Source organism: Ranitomeya variabilis, chromosome 2 (genome assembly GCF_051348905.1).
Source record: "Ranitomeya variabilis isolate aRanVar5 chromosome 2, aRanVar5.hap1, whole genome shotgun sequence".
In the NCBI taxonomy this organism is placed as follows: domain Eukaryota; kingdom Metazoa; phylum Chordata; class Amphibia; order Anura; family Dendrobatidae; genus Ranitomeya; species Ranitomeya variabilis.
The window spans coordinates 966,465,737-966,481,977 of NC_135233.1; the positions used below are offsets into that span (position 1 = coordinate 966,465,737).

The 16,241-nt window shown below is 42.2% G+C and overlaps 1 long non-coding RNA gene across 1 annotated transcript in view; it reads left to right on the forward strand.

The window, feature by feature from the left end:
- LOC143810074 (uncharacterized) overlaps positions 1-12,144 on the forward strand; it is a 31,080-nt gene extending 18,936 nt beyond the window's left edge. Inside the window, exon 3 of the long non-coding RNA XR_013222645.1 lies at positions 11,165-12,144. This is a non-coding gene — a long non-coding RNA (uncharacterized LOC143810074). The remainder of the gene's footprint in view (positions 1-11,164) is intronic.
- Positions 12,145-16,241: the final 4,097 nt, after the last annotated feature.

Consider the following 16,241-nt stretch of genomic DNA (forward strand, 5'->3'; position numbering starts at 1 on the left):
GGTCAGTTTAGTTTCCATCCTTCCAAGAGCTAGTACTTATGTTTGCTGGGCTATGTTCTCTTGCCATTGAGAACCATAACAGAGCACGTAGCAAATCTCTTGACTCATGGGGTTATTTCTATACTTAACACCTCCCTCTGTATGACTGATAGCTTAATGTATTTGCATAGATCACTGCTTCCCTGGCTGCTGTGCAATATGGATCCCTGTTAAGGGCACTGACCTCTGCATTCCACTGTGCATATCCTCCACCCAGCAATATTGTGCACCTGAATGTGCAAACCATCCTCATTGCGTTTGAGTTGATAAACTTTTTTTAATTCAATTATCCTCCAGATATTGTACAGTTATGAATGTTTGCAATATACATCATTACCTTATTTTCATTCCTTCTCTCGAAAACACTATACTACAGTACCTTAGTCAATGACCAGTTCATGCTCCATGCTCTCTGTCAACTGTATTCAGTCTGTACGCAGCACTCTCCCTGTCTCAGCCTCTCTGTTCCCAAAACTTGAGGTCAGACAGGGAATTCTCTTGCTCTGCTTGTTTTAATAAAGAGTATGGATCTTGCTGCGCACCAGTTAAAAGAAGGTATAAAAAGAGCATAAAGTGGGCTTCAAACAGCACTGCAGTATAATGTTTGAGAGAGAAGAAGGCAAAACAAGGAAATGAATAAGATACAAATTTCACACCTTTTTGATGCCTGACAGTAAGATAATTAATTAATTAATTAATTAAAAGAAGTTGACTTGATCTGTGTGTTAAAATGTTTCCTCCCCCTAAACAGTGAGTCACACAGATAAAACATTAAAAACAGCAAAATCTTTAAACAATCAACTTTCCATATTAGCACTGTCCCATCAGTATGGTCAGGGAACCCCATGATTACTATTACAATAACTATGAGTCACCTAATGATGAGCCATATTTTGTCCAGGGCAATCAATGGGGCTGCAGAAGCATATATGAAGATTCCAGAAGACTTATTTTAAGGCTGGCATCACACTAGCGAGTTTTACGGACGTATGAGCGCATAAACTACGTCCATAAAATACGCATTACACACGGCCCAATGATTCTCTATGGCCCAGCTCCTATCTGCCGTATATTACGCATCCGTAATATACTGTCTTGTACGGCTGTAGAAAATCGCAGCATGCTGCGTTTGTCACCGTATTGCGCAAAAAAATTGCCAATGAAAGTCTATGGGGGCGAGAAAAATATGGATTCCACACGGACCAGCAGTGTGACTTGCGAGAAATACGCAGCGGTGTTAGTGAAAAGCCGGTAATTCAATTGCCGGCTTTTCATTTCTCCTTCACAAACCCGACAGGATATGAGACATGGTTTACATACAGTAAACCATCTCATATCCCTTTTTTTTTTGCATATTCCACACTACTAATGTTAGTAGTGTGTATGTGCAAAATTTGGGCGCTGTAGCTTGTAAAATAAAGGGTTACATGGCGGAAAAAATTGGCGTGGGCTCCCGCACAATTTTCTCCGCCAGAGTGGTAAAGCCAGTGACTGAGGGCAGATATTAATAGCCAGGAGAGGGTCCATGGTTATAGGACCCCCCTGGCTACAAACATCTGCCCCCAGCCACCCCAGAAAAGGCACATCTGGAAGATGCACCTATTCTGGCACTTGGCCACTCTCTTCCCATTCCCGTGTAGCGGTGGGATATGAGGTAATGAAGGGTTAATGTCACCTTGCTATTGTAAGGTGACATTAAGCCAGATTAATAATGGAGAGGCGTCAATTATGACCTATCCTTTATTAATCCAATTGTATGAAAGGGTTAAAAAAACACACACATTATTAAAAAGTATTTTAATGAAATAAACACACAGGTTGTTTTAATATTTTATTGCTCTCTCAATCCACCTGAAGACCCTCGCTCTGAAAAATAATAAACCAACAATATGCATACCTTCCGATGATCTGTCACATCCCACGAAGTAAATCCATCTGAAGGGGTTAAATCATTTTACAGCCAGGAGCTGCGCTAATGCACTCGCTCGTGCCTGTAAACCCCCGGGTACTGAAAGGAAAGCTGGGTGATCTGTATTTACCTTGAGCTGCGGTGATGTGCCCTCTGCTGGATGTCCTCATGAACTGGAGCCTTGGAAAAGTTCCCACGCTCGAGTTCATATGAGGACATCCAGCAGGGGGCGCATCACCGCAACTCAAGGTAACTACAGATCACCCAGCTTTCCTTTCAGTACCCGGGGGTTTACAGGCACGAGCGAGTGCATTAGCACAGCTCCTGGCTGTAAAATGATTTAACCCCTTCAGATGGATTTACTTCGTGGGACATAACAACGGAAGGTATGGAATATTGTTGTTTGTTTTTTTAACTTTGTTTCAGGACGATGGTCTTCAGATGGATTAAGAGTCTAATAAAATATTACAACATGTGTCTTTATTTCATTAAAATACTTTGTAATCATGTGTGTGTGTGTTTTATTAACCATTTAGTACTATTGGATTAATAATGGATAGGTGTCATAATTGACACCTCTCCATTATTAATCTGGCTTAATGTCACCTTACAATAGCAAGGTGACATTAACCCTTCATTACCCCATATCACACCGCTACACGGGAGTGGGAAGAGAGTGGCCAAGTGCCAGAATAGGCGCATCTTCCAGATGTGCCTTTTCTGGGGTGGCTGGGGGCAGATGTTTTTAGCCAGGGGGGCCAATAACCATGGACCCTCTCTAGGCTATTAATATCTGCCCCCAGTCACTGGCTTTACCACTCTGGCGGAGAAAATTGCGCGGGAGCCCACGCCAATTTTTTCCGCGATTTAACCCTTTATTTTACAAGCTACAGCGCCAAAATTTTGCACATACACACTACTAACATTAGTAGTGTGGAATATGCAAAAAAAAGGGAATATGAGATGGTTTACTGTATGTAAACCATGTCTCATATCATGTCGGGTTTGGGAAGGAGAAATGAAAAGCCGGCAATTGAATTACCGGCTTTTCACATATATCGCGCTGAATTAAATATAAATACAGAATATATATATATGTGTCTCAATGACATATATATATATATACTGTATATATGTTTTAACGAACATTTGAGCACATAAATCCATTAGATGTCGGTTTTGCAAACCTGCGAGAAAATATCGCAGTACAGATGCCATACGGATTACATACGGAGGATGACATGCGCAAAATACGCTGACACATCCTGCCTACGGATGACATACGGATCACTATTTTGGGAACATTTCTCCGTATTACGGCCGTATTACGGCCATAAAAAACGGACCGTATTGTCTTACGCTGAGTGTGACGCCGGCCTAAAGCTGAATTCCTGTAGTTATGTACAATTACTGTGAGAGATTCTTTAAAAGCTGTAGTAGGCCAGAGCTGGAAGACATGTGGCTCCTTCAGATGGTTGCCATGCTCACAATGAGTAAAAAGAAGATGTGTTGCTGACATCAGAACTAGGAAGGCAGATAGGAAGAAAGTGAGGACAAACTTCTAAAAGGCAAACCTTATTATTAACATAAAAGCAACAATGCAATACAATGCTGTATGATTCCAAACTCATGGGACATAACAAACACTGTTAAAGATTTATATATAAAAATACAGGAATACATTGTTAGCACTGGCGGAATGCACCAAATAATAATTAGAGATGATATAAGGTGCGTTCGCAGTCCGGCGTTTACCGTGCAGCTAAGACACCTGCTGCTTGGTAATGATGGACTATATGGTGGTATAAAGTGAGTACACACATGGGTTAGCTTCTCCTGGTATGAAGAAAACAAACCCTGTTGCATCTCAGGGCTGCGATACCGCACAGAGAGCGCAAGCAAGGCGACACAGAACTCTGCCCCAAGACTCAGGGTAAGAGTCCCTCTAGATCTCTTACGCTCGACACCGCTACTGCGGTGCCAGGGAAACAACTAAATTATATATTTACCACACAGGAGTGCGTGCAGTGCCGCTCTGGCGGATGCCACCAACCACCCTAACTAGGGCCAGGAAAGCGCGCTATCTGCGCATGGCGCCGCTCTGGCGGTTGCTGCTAACTGGATTCAGCAACTTGTGCAATTGTGCAGGATAGCACTGTTGGGCGCTAGGTAGCTCTACCGTTCGCAAGCAGGAAAGAACTCTAGGGATGGGAATGATTCGGGGATTTCATCCATTGACAGACATTCATCCACACACACAAGTTAATACATTTACACTAGCACGTGGCCGAGCCGCCATGCGAACCTTTTATAGCAGTAGTGCTCTGGGACCTTCCTGATGGTCCAATAGGAGCCATAACAGGACCTGAGCATGTGACCCCGAACTCCAATGGGAGGTCATCCCGTGGGCATGCTCAGTGTGTGAAAAGCAGGACTTAGTCCCTGAAATGCCTGCTCACTGCTGAACAGTGCTGGCTACAAAGGCAGAGCCTGGAAAGGTAGCAGTACCCAAGCGCACAGTATCAGTTTAAGCCAGATGCTGGGATCGATGTCTCTGCTGAGCAGGTTCCACTGCAGCTGGAGGAGAATGGGAGACCGCAGTGGACATGGCTCGAGATTCCCCCTGTGCAGCGGCAGGAACTCAACACCTAACATACATTTCATATATTTGTGTGAAAGCAGGCATGTATTTCAGTCTGTGCACAATAAATACTAACCACATTCTTGGAGCTGCTGTGCATACATCACAGGAGACATGGGGCTGTGGCATATACATCATGGGAGTCAGACATGCGGCTGTGGTATAGAAGATATGGGGCTGTCGCTGCTGAATTCTTCTGTGGGAGAGGAGCGCATTGCATTGATAAGACATGCCCTTTAAAATTTTAGCTAAGAGTTGCATTATTAATGCATACTTGAAATACAATAAATGCTATGCTTCTTATTCATATATTTTTCAAAATAGTACTACAAAATAATCCCTTCTGTAGAGTATTGTGGACAAATGTGACTGTGAATGAATGCAATACTATCCAGTGTAATGTTCTAAATGTTACCAATTTTGATGATGAAAACTTTCTTTTCTGAAGCAGATTTGTTTGCTTGTAAGGAAGACTGTTTTTAGAAGTATACCGAGTAGTGATGAGCGAAACTGAACAGTAAAGTTCTGGGTCTGTATCGATCACCTTACTATTTGGGTTCGGCACCGCAAACATCGGGTGTTTCCCAAACTGTCATCTGCATTACAGTGTGAGAAACACTGGCAGCTCTGATCGGTGGTAAGTTCATTACCGTTGGTCAGAGAGCTGTGGTTCACCTGACAACCAGCAGCTGTGACCAGCGATAAAAAGTTTACCTCCAGTCACAGAGGTAGACGTTTTCTCACAGTGCTAGCAGTGATCTCACAGCAGCTCTATTATGATGACCTGGTGGTTAGGAGCACTAGGAATGACCTGATGAGCAAACTAGTAATACAGGACAAGCTCTGGGAAGTGGGAACTCTGCTGACCGCAACCCCTAAACCTATCACAACAACTAGAAATAGCCGTTGAGCATACCTGACTCTGCCTAGACGCCTCTTCACAGCCTAAGAGCTAACTACCCCTACAGATAGAAAATAAGGCCTAACTTGCCTCAGAGAAGTTCCCCAATGAAATAGGCATCCCCCCACATGTATTGACTGTGAGTTAAGATGGAAGTCACAAACACAGGAATGAAATAGGTTTCAGCAAAGGAGGCCAGACTTAACTAAACAGACTTGAGGATAGAAAAGGTATCTCTGCAGTCAGCATAAAAACTACCAAAAAACCATGCAGAGTGTGCAAAAGAGACCCCACACCGACTCACGGTGTGGAGATGCCACTCTGCATCCCAGAGCTTCCAGCTAGCCAGGCAGAATCATTATAGCAAGCTGGACAAGAAAACAGTGGTAAACAAATAAGCTAGCAGGGACTTAGCTTTTGCTGGAGTAGACAGGTCATCTGAAAGATCCAAGAGCAAACTGAACCAGTACTAGGACATTGACAGCTGGCATCAAGTAACGAACTAAGTGGAGTTAAATAGAGCAGCCAGCCTAGGACTAAACGAGGTCAGCTGAGGACAGAACCTCAGAACCAGCAGCTCCACTCACAGCCACCAGAGGGAGTCCATGGACAGAACTCGCCGAAGTACCATTCATAACCACCGGAGGGAGTTCGAGAACAGAATTCACAACACAGCTCATTCTCTGGAGCTTTTCAGCTGGGATGGTCACCACCTTCCATGTTGAAATCCAATTATTGCAGACATGAATTATGGCATGGGACAGTATGTCGGACAGCTGAGGGATATTGTTGTTTTTATTTTTGTTTTTTACACAAGACTAGGGTTTTAATGGAATGGGCATTAGTTAAGTATTTTTGTTGTTTTTTACAAGAGACAATGGCTTCAGTTGAATAGGCTTAAGGTGAGTATAACTGTGTTTGTTTTAAAATACATTTTTAAAACAGTATGTATATTTATTTCAAATGAAGGACTTCATTCTGGGTATTTTTATTGACAATATGAGTATGGGTTAGTAATGAAGAGGCAACTTATAGTCGCCTCTACATTACTAACTGCTGGGCTTGATGTCACCTGAAAACGCAAAGGTCACATTAACCCCACAAATATGAACCCCAATTTCCAACATCACAGGTCAAGTGGGAAGAGCTGGGAAAAGTGCACATTTATTAGATGCACCAATTCTGGCACTTTGCCTAGCTCTTCCCACTTGACCTGTGGCAATGGCAAGTGAGGTTCATATTAGTGGGGTTGATGTCACCTTTGCATTTTTATTTGACATCAAGCCCAGCATTTAGTAATGGAGACATCAAGCCCAGCATTTAGTAATGGAGAGTCATCTATAAGCTGACAGCTGAGAGTTGAAGTCCACAGATGTCAGTTTTGCCATGCTGGTTATCAAAAATAGAAAGATCCTATGTCATTTAAAAAAAATTGTTTTCATAGCACAGGCGCTGGCTGATGAATACTCACATGAGCCGTGCCTGCTCCAGCTGTTATTTTTGCAGCAGGCATAGGCTGTTGGAAATAGTACTCTCTCATCAGCCAATGCCTCTATGACTAAAGGTAAATACTTTACCTCCAGTCACAGCTTCTGGCTTACACTGCCATCTGACAGCTTGGGAAATGCAGCTCTCTGACCACCAGTAATAATTTTACCGCCGATCAGAGGCAGTGTTTTTTGCACTGACATGCAGATGACAGCATGGCAAGAATCGAATGTTCGGACCCCCCATTCATCTGAATGGGGTCCGGGTTTGGGTACTATTCGGGTACCCAAACTGAACTTTTCTTAAATGTTCAGCCAAACCCGCCATAAATGAACATCCATGAGTTCGCCCATCACTAATATTGAGCAACATGAGCTATTTTTTAAATGCTTGCAACAGCAAAGTGAAAGGAGCAAATATTGAATTGCTGAGGTGGAAGCTTTTTATAACCAAGAATTTGTGTATTAATTATAATGAATACTATAATGGTGAGGTGATGGTAAATAGCTTGCTGTCTGTTAAGCAGTCATAATTAGATTGCTAATAAAATAAAATATGAGAGTTATGCTTCAATAGCTTTCTAGCTTGTTCACATAATATTTGACACATATCAGATGAGCAGCAATGTTTTTTTGGAGATTAGTGGCTTTCTACTTGCAATCCTGCCATGCATGACATTTTTGTACAGTGTCCTCCTGATGGTGTATTCATGAACATTGACTAACTATTTTGAGAGAGTCATTCAGTTTCTTAGTATCTTGGGTTCTTTTGTGACCTGGCAGGCTATTATATGCTTTCGAGAGATCTTTGTTTATTGATGACGACTGCTGGAAAGGACATGCAAAATTCTGCATTGGAACTGAATACATAAAACAATGGGGAATTTTCAGGCAACACTTTCTGAAAACATAATTTCTTTTCTACTTTTAGATGTACTGGAGCAATTAAACATTACTGCAATAGTATACCTTCCATATTTATTCACAGTTAAGTTAACTTTGGTCTTTGATGGAAATTTTGCATCATGAACATTTTATGGCAGAGTTGAGGAAACTCAGACACATGGGCCATTTATGGACATCAATTCAATTGTTCCAGCCCCTAGGCAGATTGCTGAAGACCACAGTACATTGGCCACCAATTCCACTTTGCTAGCTTCTGGGATTTTAATTCCTCCCTAGCATGAGCATTTGCAGGCAGCATTCGCTACTAAACACTGTGGCACGTGCAACAAAAGATTATGTCCTGATGCTAGCCAGGGTGAGGACATTGTTCATGGGCGGAGTTAGCACACTACGCTCTTGTCCTGATGGTAAAGGTAGCAGTCACAGTGTCTACTATGTAATGTAAACAGCAGTTTTTTTATTCTTTTTGCTGTATATACACCATGTCTTCTATGTGTTGTATATGGGATTTGGATGTTTTGCCCCCAGCAGTTCGCCCACAGCAGTTTGCCCCCAGCAGTTCGCCCCCAGCAGTTCGCCCCTGGGTACATTTCACCCCCGCACATTTCGTCCCCGGCATTTGCCCCAGGATGTTTCGCCCCTGCACATTTCACTCCCGCACATTTCGCCCCCAGCAGTTCGTCCCCAGCAGTTCGCCTCTGCGTACATTTCACCCCCGCACATTTCATCCCCAGCATTTGGCCCCCGGATGTTTCACCCCCGGCAGTTCGCCCCCAGATGTTTGTACCCTTGTTATTCATGAATTCTCATCCATCATCAATGTTTCGCCCCCAGCAGTTCGCCCCCGGTAGTTCGCCCCCGGATGTTTGTACCCTTGTGGTTCATGAATACCTGTCCATCACCAATGTTTCGTCCCCAGCAATTCATCCCCGGTAGTTTGCCCCCAGATGTTTGTACTCTTGTGGTTCATGAATTCCTGTCTATCATCAATGTTACGCCCCCAGCAGTTCGCCCCTGGTAGTTCGCCCCCGCATCTTTCTACCCTTGTGATTCATCAATGTTTCCCCAGCATTTGGCCCCCGGATGTTTCGCCCCCAGCAGTTCGCCTCCGGATGTTTGTACCCTTGTGGTTCATGAATTCCCATCAGTCATCAATGTTTCCCCAGCATTTGGACCCCGGATGTTTCGCCCCCAGCAATTTGCCCCCGAATGTTTGTACCCTTGTGGTTCATGAATTCCCATCCGTCATCAATGTTTCGCCCACAGCAGTTTGCCCCCGGCAGTTCACCCTCGGATGTTTGTAACCTTGTGGTTCATGAATTCATGTCTGTCATCAATGTTTCGCTCCCAGCAGCTCGCCCCCGGCAGTTTGCCCTGGATGTTTGTACCCTTGTGGTTCATGAATTCCAGGCTGTCATCAATGTTTTGCCCCCAGCAGTTTTCCCCCAGCAGTTTGCCCCCGGATGTTTCAACCCCGAATGTTTCTCCTACAGCATTTTGTCCCTGAATGTGTCGCCATCTGATGTTTTGCACCTAACATTTTGACCCCAGATGTTTCACCCTCAACTTTTGGGGTCAACAGGCAGGGACCAAAACATCTAGGGCTGAACATACCTGGTGGTAAAATATACAGGACCCCAATTGCTGGGGATTCCTGTGGCTGCCTTTTCAGCAGCTCACCCAGTGTCTCTTCTGGCTGGCCTTAAAGGAGTAGTATCACCCTAGAACAAAAAAATGGACATACTTACCTGTCGCAGCTGCAGCTCCTTGGGTCACGGAGTGCAGTCTAGCAGTTCCCCATGATGTCTTCTCCTGCTTCTGGCTGTCTTTTCATCTTCCCTGGATCACTGATCCATGAAGCATGATGAATGCCGCAGCAGTGAGGCCTGAATGTCTCCAGGCCGCTCACTGGGGGCAAACTGCTGGGGGCAAACTGCTGGGGGCGAAACATCCTAGAACCATTGTATATAAACCAGTCCCAGTGTCTCCCATGTCCTGTATATATACCAATCCCAGTGTCTCTGATGTGCTGTATATACAGTGGACCCAGTGTATCCTATGTGGTGTATATCGAGCAGCCTCGGTGTATCCTAGGTGATGTCTATAAAGCAATATTGATGCCTCCTATGTGTTGTATATACAGCTGTCCTAGTGTCTCCTATATGATATAATCAGATGTCCCAGTGTCTCCTATGTGTTGTGTACAGCAGCCTCAGTGTCTCCCAGATGTATAAACTGCATTTTTAGCATCTCTTATGTAATGTAAACTGCAGTCTTAGTGTTTCCTATGTGATATATATACAGCAGTCTCGGTGCATCAATCTATGTATTATATATTAAGAAAACTTCCAACTGTGTACATTCTGTAAACGTTATGTGAGCAAGGATGAATTTCCCACTTTGAGGAGACATGCAGTATTATATATTTGTGTTCGGAAAAACTACACAAAGACTGACGCAAATCTGAAAAGCATATTCAATATGATCTAACATCACACCTCTCGCCAAAGAGAAGGAGCTCCAGCCATCTCATTAGGGGTGAGTTAATTAAATATCAGACCAAATATAGCAGAATAGTTTTTAAGTTGATAATTTTGTATGGCTTGTGAATGATGTTATAAATATATAAATGGTCCTTGGCAAAAAAAAAAAAAAGATTCCCAACTCATGTTTTAGAGTAGTTTTACAGAAGCCATGCTCTTTCTAACTATGAAAATATTCAAAATATATTAAGACAATTTTGTACCTTTTCAAAACATCACTATAGTCTTAATATTTGGGTGAGTTGCATAGCTGAGTTAATTTCAGTTGCTGTATTTCTGTACAAAGTCTCAACAATAATATTATACTTTTCTACATTGTTGGAATACCAGGAAATGGAAATAAATGGGTAATTCTGTATTAGTCCATTAATTGCACATCCACATAATTTTATAAATGTCTGATAGGTGAGCGTCCCACCACTTCTTTCCTTAACTTACATAGATTTTAATAGGAATTGAATGGGAATTGACACATGGAAATGGATAAACAGAAGTCACATGAAGCCTATTCCCTTAGTAGCTTAAATCCCATCGATATGCCATAGAATTCACAGAAATACTCTTTTAAGTGTATCTACTTCTGTGTTCTGCTATAGTGAATAGTACTAATTACCAATTAATTTAGTTCTGATACACATCTTATTATGGAGTAATCCACAAAACATGATGTAATACTAAAATTGCTTGATAGAAATAACTTCATATGTTCATTTTTTTTATTTTCCCTTTTTTTTACAGAAATCTCAGCCTCTACCTCTCCTTACCAGTCATATGTACCGAAGTTATTTATAGAAATATTAATCAGACCGCAGAAGAAAATATGCAGTAATGGAACAATCAGGAAAATGTATGACCTTGGTGGGAGAAATGAAAAACTATAAAAAGCAGACCCTCTAATGAAAGAGAGTGGTAGAGAACAATATGCATCATTATATGGATTGCAATCTTTTTAACACTTAATCACATTTTACAGATTTTATACTTCAGAATATATTTAAGCTCAAATATATGAATGACTATACTTTGCGGATGTATGGTAAATAAATATATAGAAATAATAGATATGAGCAAATGAATTCAATGTGAAGTGAATTTATGTTGAATTTAATGGAATTTCCTGAAACTGGTGAATTGGAGCAATTTGCTATTCACTTTGCACAAATCACCTAAAAAGCTAAGGCCAGTTTAAACTTTGAAGAACATTGAATCAGTCAGAGAAGGATCACATAAAGGCAGGCTTCTCAATAGTTGATATCACATCATGTGGTAAAGCACACTCAATCAGCAGGGACTATTATAGACTGCATAAAAGCCGAAGATGGAAATGCAGCAGCCATTTCGTGGTTGAATCTGTATCACCAGAGGACATCACAGCTCACAGCTTAGCAATAGAGATAGGGAGCGAAAGTAATAAAACACTGAAGAAACTATGTAGGTACAAACAGTGTTTTGCAGCACAGGAGTGAAGAACTCACAGCCATACATGTTGACATTTCAACATTACTAAGGCTATTTGTGCCACAGAGCTTGAAAGACGTGGGACAAAGCCCTATGAGGGCTCAGAGTGTTACGCACGTACGCGTCTTTTCAGACATATTTATTTTCAGGACAATTGTAGGCTGCACCATAAATTAGATGTTAATTTTCCAAAGCAATCAAATCAACATTTTTAAAGATTTGCTCATCTCTAATAAATACAGGTTCTCAATGCATATAACAAAGAGGTATAATAGGAATGTTATTTTATTTTTCTAGAATAAAAAGTATAAGTTATTTTTGTGCAAAAGTCTGTGTAAATAGGTTTTGTTCCTTTTGGACAATTTTTTTTATATAATACAAATATACATCATTCCGTTCCATAGTGGTGCATGTGTGAAAATAGCAGTAGACAAAAGAAAGATCCTGACATTCAATTGAGAAATGCATGGGATGGGTTGAAATGTCTTGTGTGGATTTCGATTAAGTGAAGCGATAACCAAGATGTGAGTGCCAGGATCTTTCTTTTTGTGCACCAACATTTTTTTATAGACTAACAAAGCCTTAATCATTGCTGGGACCTGACTATTAACAGTAAGAAAAATGAAGTATAATGCAATTCCCATTTTAAATGCTCAACTTTCTGTGTAATAGACAAGCTGGATCATGAAGAGTGAGAGGTTCCCTTTCTAGTCACTCTCTTCTTTAACCTAAAGATTAGCGAGCTAAATACCCCTACTATCCTTGCATAATATAATTAAGAGAATAAAATTACACTTGGTAGAGAGGGAGCATGGCTCTCCACCCAGGTGTCCTTGGACTGTCCAATCAGGCGGTCATGAAGCTGATAAACTAAGGGTACTGTCACACAGTGCAATTTTCGTCGCTACGACGGCAAGATCCGTGACGTCGCAGCGTCGTATGAGTATCGCTCCAGCGTCGTAGACTGCGGTCACACTTTGCAATCACGGCGCTGGAGCGATGCCGAAGTCCCCGGGTAACCAGGGTAAACATCGGGTTACTAAGCGCAGGGCCGCGCTTAGTAACCCGATGTTTACCCTGGTTACCAGCGTAAACGTTAAAAAAACAAACAGTACATACTCACATTCCGGTGTCTGTCCCCGGCGTTCTGCTTCTCTCCACTGTGTAAGCACCATAGCCGGAAAGCAGAGCGGTGACGTCACCGCGTCACCGCTGTGCTCGCTTTCCGGCCGGCAGGCGCTCACACAGTGCAGAGAAGCTGAGACGCCGGGGACAGACACCGGAATGTGAGTATGTACTGTTTGTTTTTTTAACGTTTACGCTTGTAACCAGGGTAAACATCGGGTTACTAAGCGCGGCCCTGCGTGTTATGGTTCTCAATGGCAAGAGAACATAGCCCAGCAAACATAAGTACTAGCTCTTGGAAGGATGGAAACTAAACTGACCATGAACTAAACCTGCCGCACAACTAACAGTAGCCGGGTAGCGTTGCCTACGTTTTTTATCCCTAGACGCCCAGCGCCGGCCGGAGGACTAACTAATCCTGGCAGAGGAAAATATAGTCCTGGCTCACCTCTAGAGAAGTTTCCCCGATAGGCAGACAGAGGCCCCCACATATATTGGCGGTGATTTTAGATGAAATGACAAACGTAGTATGAAAATAGGTTTAGCAAAATTGAGGTCCGCGTACTAGATAGCAGGAAGACAGAAAGGGCACTTTCATGGTCAGCTGAAAACCCTATCAAAATACCATCCTGAAATTACTTTAAGACTCTAGTATTAACTCATAACATCAGAGTGGCAATTTCAGATCACAAGAGCTTTCCAGACACAGAAACGAAACTACAGCAGTGAACTGGAACAAAATGCAAAAACAAACGAGGACTAAAGTCCAACTTAGCTGGGAGTTGTCTAGCAGCAGGAACATGCACAGAAAGGCTTCTGATTACAATGTTGACCGGCATGGAAGTGACAGAGGAGCAAGGTTAAATAGCGACTCCCACATCCTGATGGAAACAGGTGAACAGAGGGGATGATGCACACCAGTTCAATTCCACCAGTGGCCACCGGGGGAGCCCAAAATCCAATTTCACAACACCTGCGCTTAGTTACCCGATGTTTACCCTGGTTACAAGCGAACACATCGCTGGATCGCTGTCACACACAACGATCCAGCGATGTCAGCGGGTGATCAAGCGACGAAAGAAAGTTCCAAACGATCTGCTACGACGTACGATTCTCAGCGTGATGTCTGATCGCAGTAGCGTGTCAGACACAGCGATATCGTAACGATATCGCTAGAACGTCACGAATCGTGCCGTCGTAGCGATCAAAATTGCACTGTGTGACAGTACCCTAAGTTCAACAACCATGCTGATCGTAGAATTTCAATGCAATTGTTAGGTGATTGTGGATGGTAGTTCTGTAAGAGTGAAAAAGCATAGAAGCAATAAAAAAGAGAAAGATGTACAAGCACAAATTACCTCTGCATTTTTTTTTCCAAATATCCATAATACTTTCCTAGCTCAGCAAGACAAGATATTTGATACATTTTCTTCTTTTGAAAAGCCTTCTCTATTGGTAAAGTGGAGTTCTGCAGAAAGATAAGCAAAAAATGAAGTCAAGTTATTATCAAAAATAAATGTTTAATTTATTTTTATATTTCTATTACTCCATCAGTGATAATTTGCACAAAATCAAATGATGAAGGCAATAATAGAATCTTTTTTGACTCTTTTGCAACATTTCTTCTAATTCTTAATTGGTCTTATAATTTATTATTTAATTTTTAATTTTAATAGGTTCCCTAAACCTAGCTGGGAGTGCAGCTGTGCAGGTAAAAAGTTTGAAATTGATACAGCCTTAGGCTAATAATAATCATTTTTGTTTCTATAGCGTGAACATATTTCGAAGCAGTTTACATTTTAGAGTAGACAATAAAGACAATACAGAATAACACATAACACAAATACCAAAAGGAGTGAGAGTCCTGCTCAGAAGCTTACAATTCATGAAGAAATATGGGATACATGAAAGGTAAATGGTTAAAAAAGTAATCTTTGTTGTGTATGGTCCAGCCATCAATAAAATAAATAGGGTATTCACATAATGATGCATGAACCCTTCACCAGCCAGTATGTGTAGAAGTAAAGACACAGAAAGCTATTAAGTGCAAGGAGGGTGATAGACCAGTCTAAAGAAATACATTTTTAGTCTAAACTTAATACTGGATATTGGGAATTAATCAAATTGTCCTGGGTAGTGCATTACGAAGAGTCTTGGAGACAGGGGTGGGAGGTTCAGATTTTTGAGAATATTAGTCTTAGGTCATTAGCTGATAGGAGGCATGGGTAGTGTGGTAGACTGAGACAAAGGAGGAGATGCAAAGCTTCATGTTTAATTGTCAGCAGCAACATTTTAAGTAGGCACAGAAGCGGGATTGTTGCCCTGATTATGGCATCATCGCTACTCACCATATTTGTGGAGATCTCAAAGTCTTGGAGAATGGCACAAATGTCAGACATCCATGACCATTCTCTAGTTGTTATGTGCCGGGACTGAACAGAGTACTAGTGGGCGTGTTGGAGCTTGTATTCGACAACTGGCCTCTGCTGCTCACAAAGCCTTGCAAACACATTCATTGTGGAGTTCTAGCGTGTGGTTGGTCGGTGATCTGACACTTGTATGCGCTGCTGTAGCAGTGCTAGACTGGCGGCAGCTGTAGATGACTTGCGGATATGGGCACTGATGCGGTGTACTTTGACCAGAATCTCTGGCAATCTGAATAGGTTTTCAGAAACCGCTGAACTACCAAGTTGAGCATGTAGACTAATCATGGGGAGTGTGTGAACTTGCCAAGCTTTAGGCCATGTGCACACGTTCAGGATTTCTTGCAGAAATTTCCTGAAGAAAACCGGAAATTTTCTGCAAGAAATCCGCATTTTTTTTTTGCGTTTTTTTCCGTTTTTTTCACGTTTTTTTTTAGCATTCTGCAAGCGTAATTAGCTTGCAGAATGCTAAAGTTTTCCAAGCGATCTGTAGCATCACTTGGAAAACTGACTGACAGGTTGGTCACACTTGTCAAACATACTGTTTGACAAGTGTGACCAACTTTTTACTATAGATGCAGCTTATGCAGCATCTATAGTAAAAGATAGAATGTTTAAAAATAATAAAAAAAATAAAAAAAATGGTTATACTCACCCAGACATCTCATCAGCGGCGTCCGTTCCTCTTCCTATAGCTGGTGTGTGCGCGCAGGACCTTCCATGACGTCGCGGTCATGTGAGCGGTCACGTGAGCAGTCACATGACCGCTCACGACCAATCACAAGACAGTGACGTCATCGGCAGGTCCT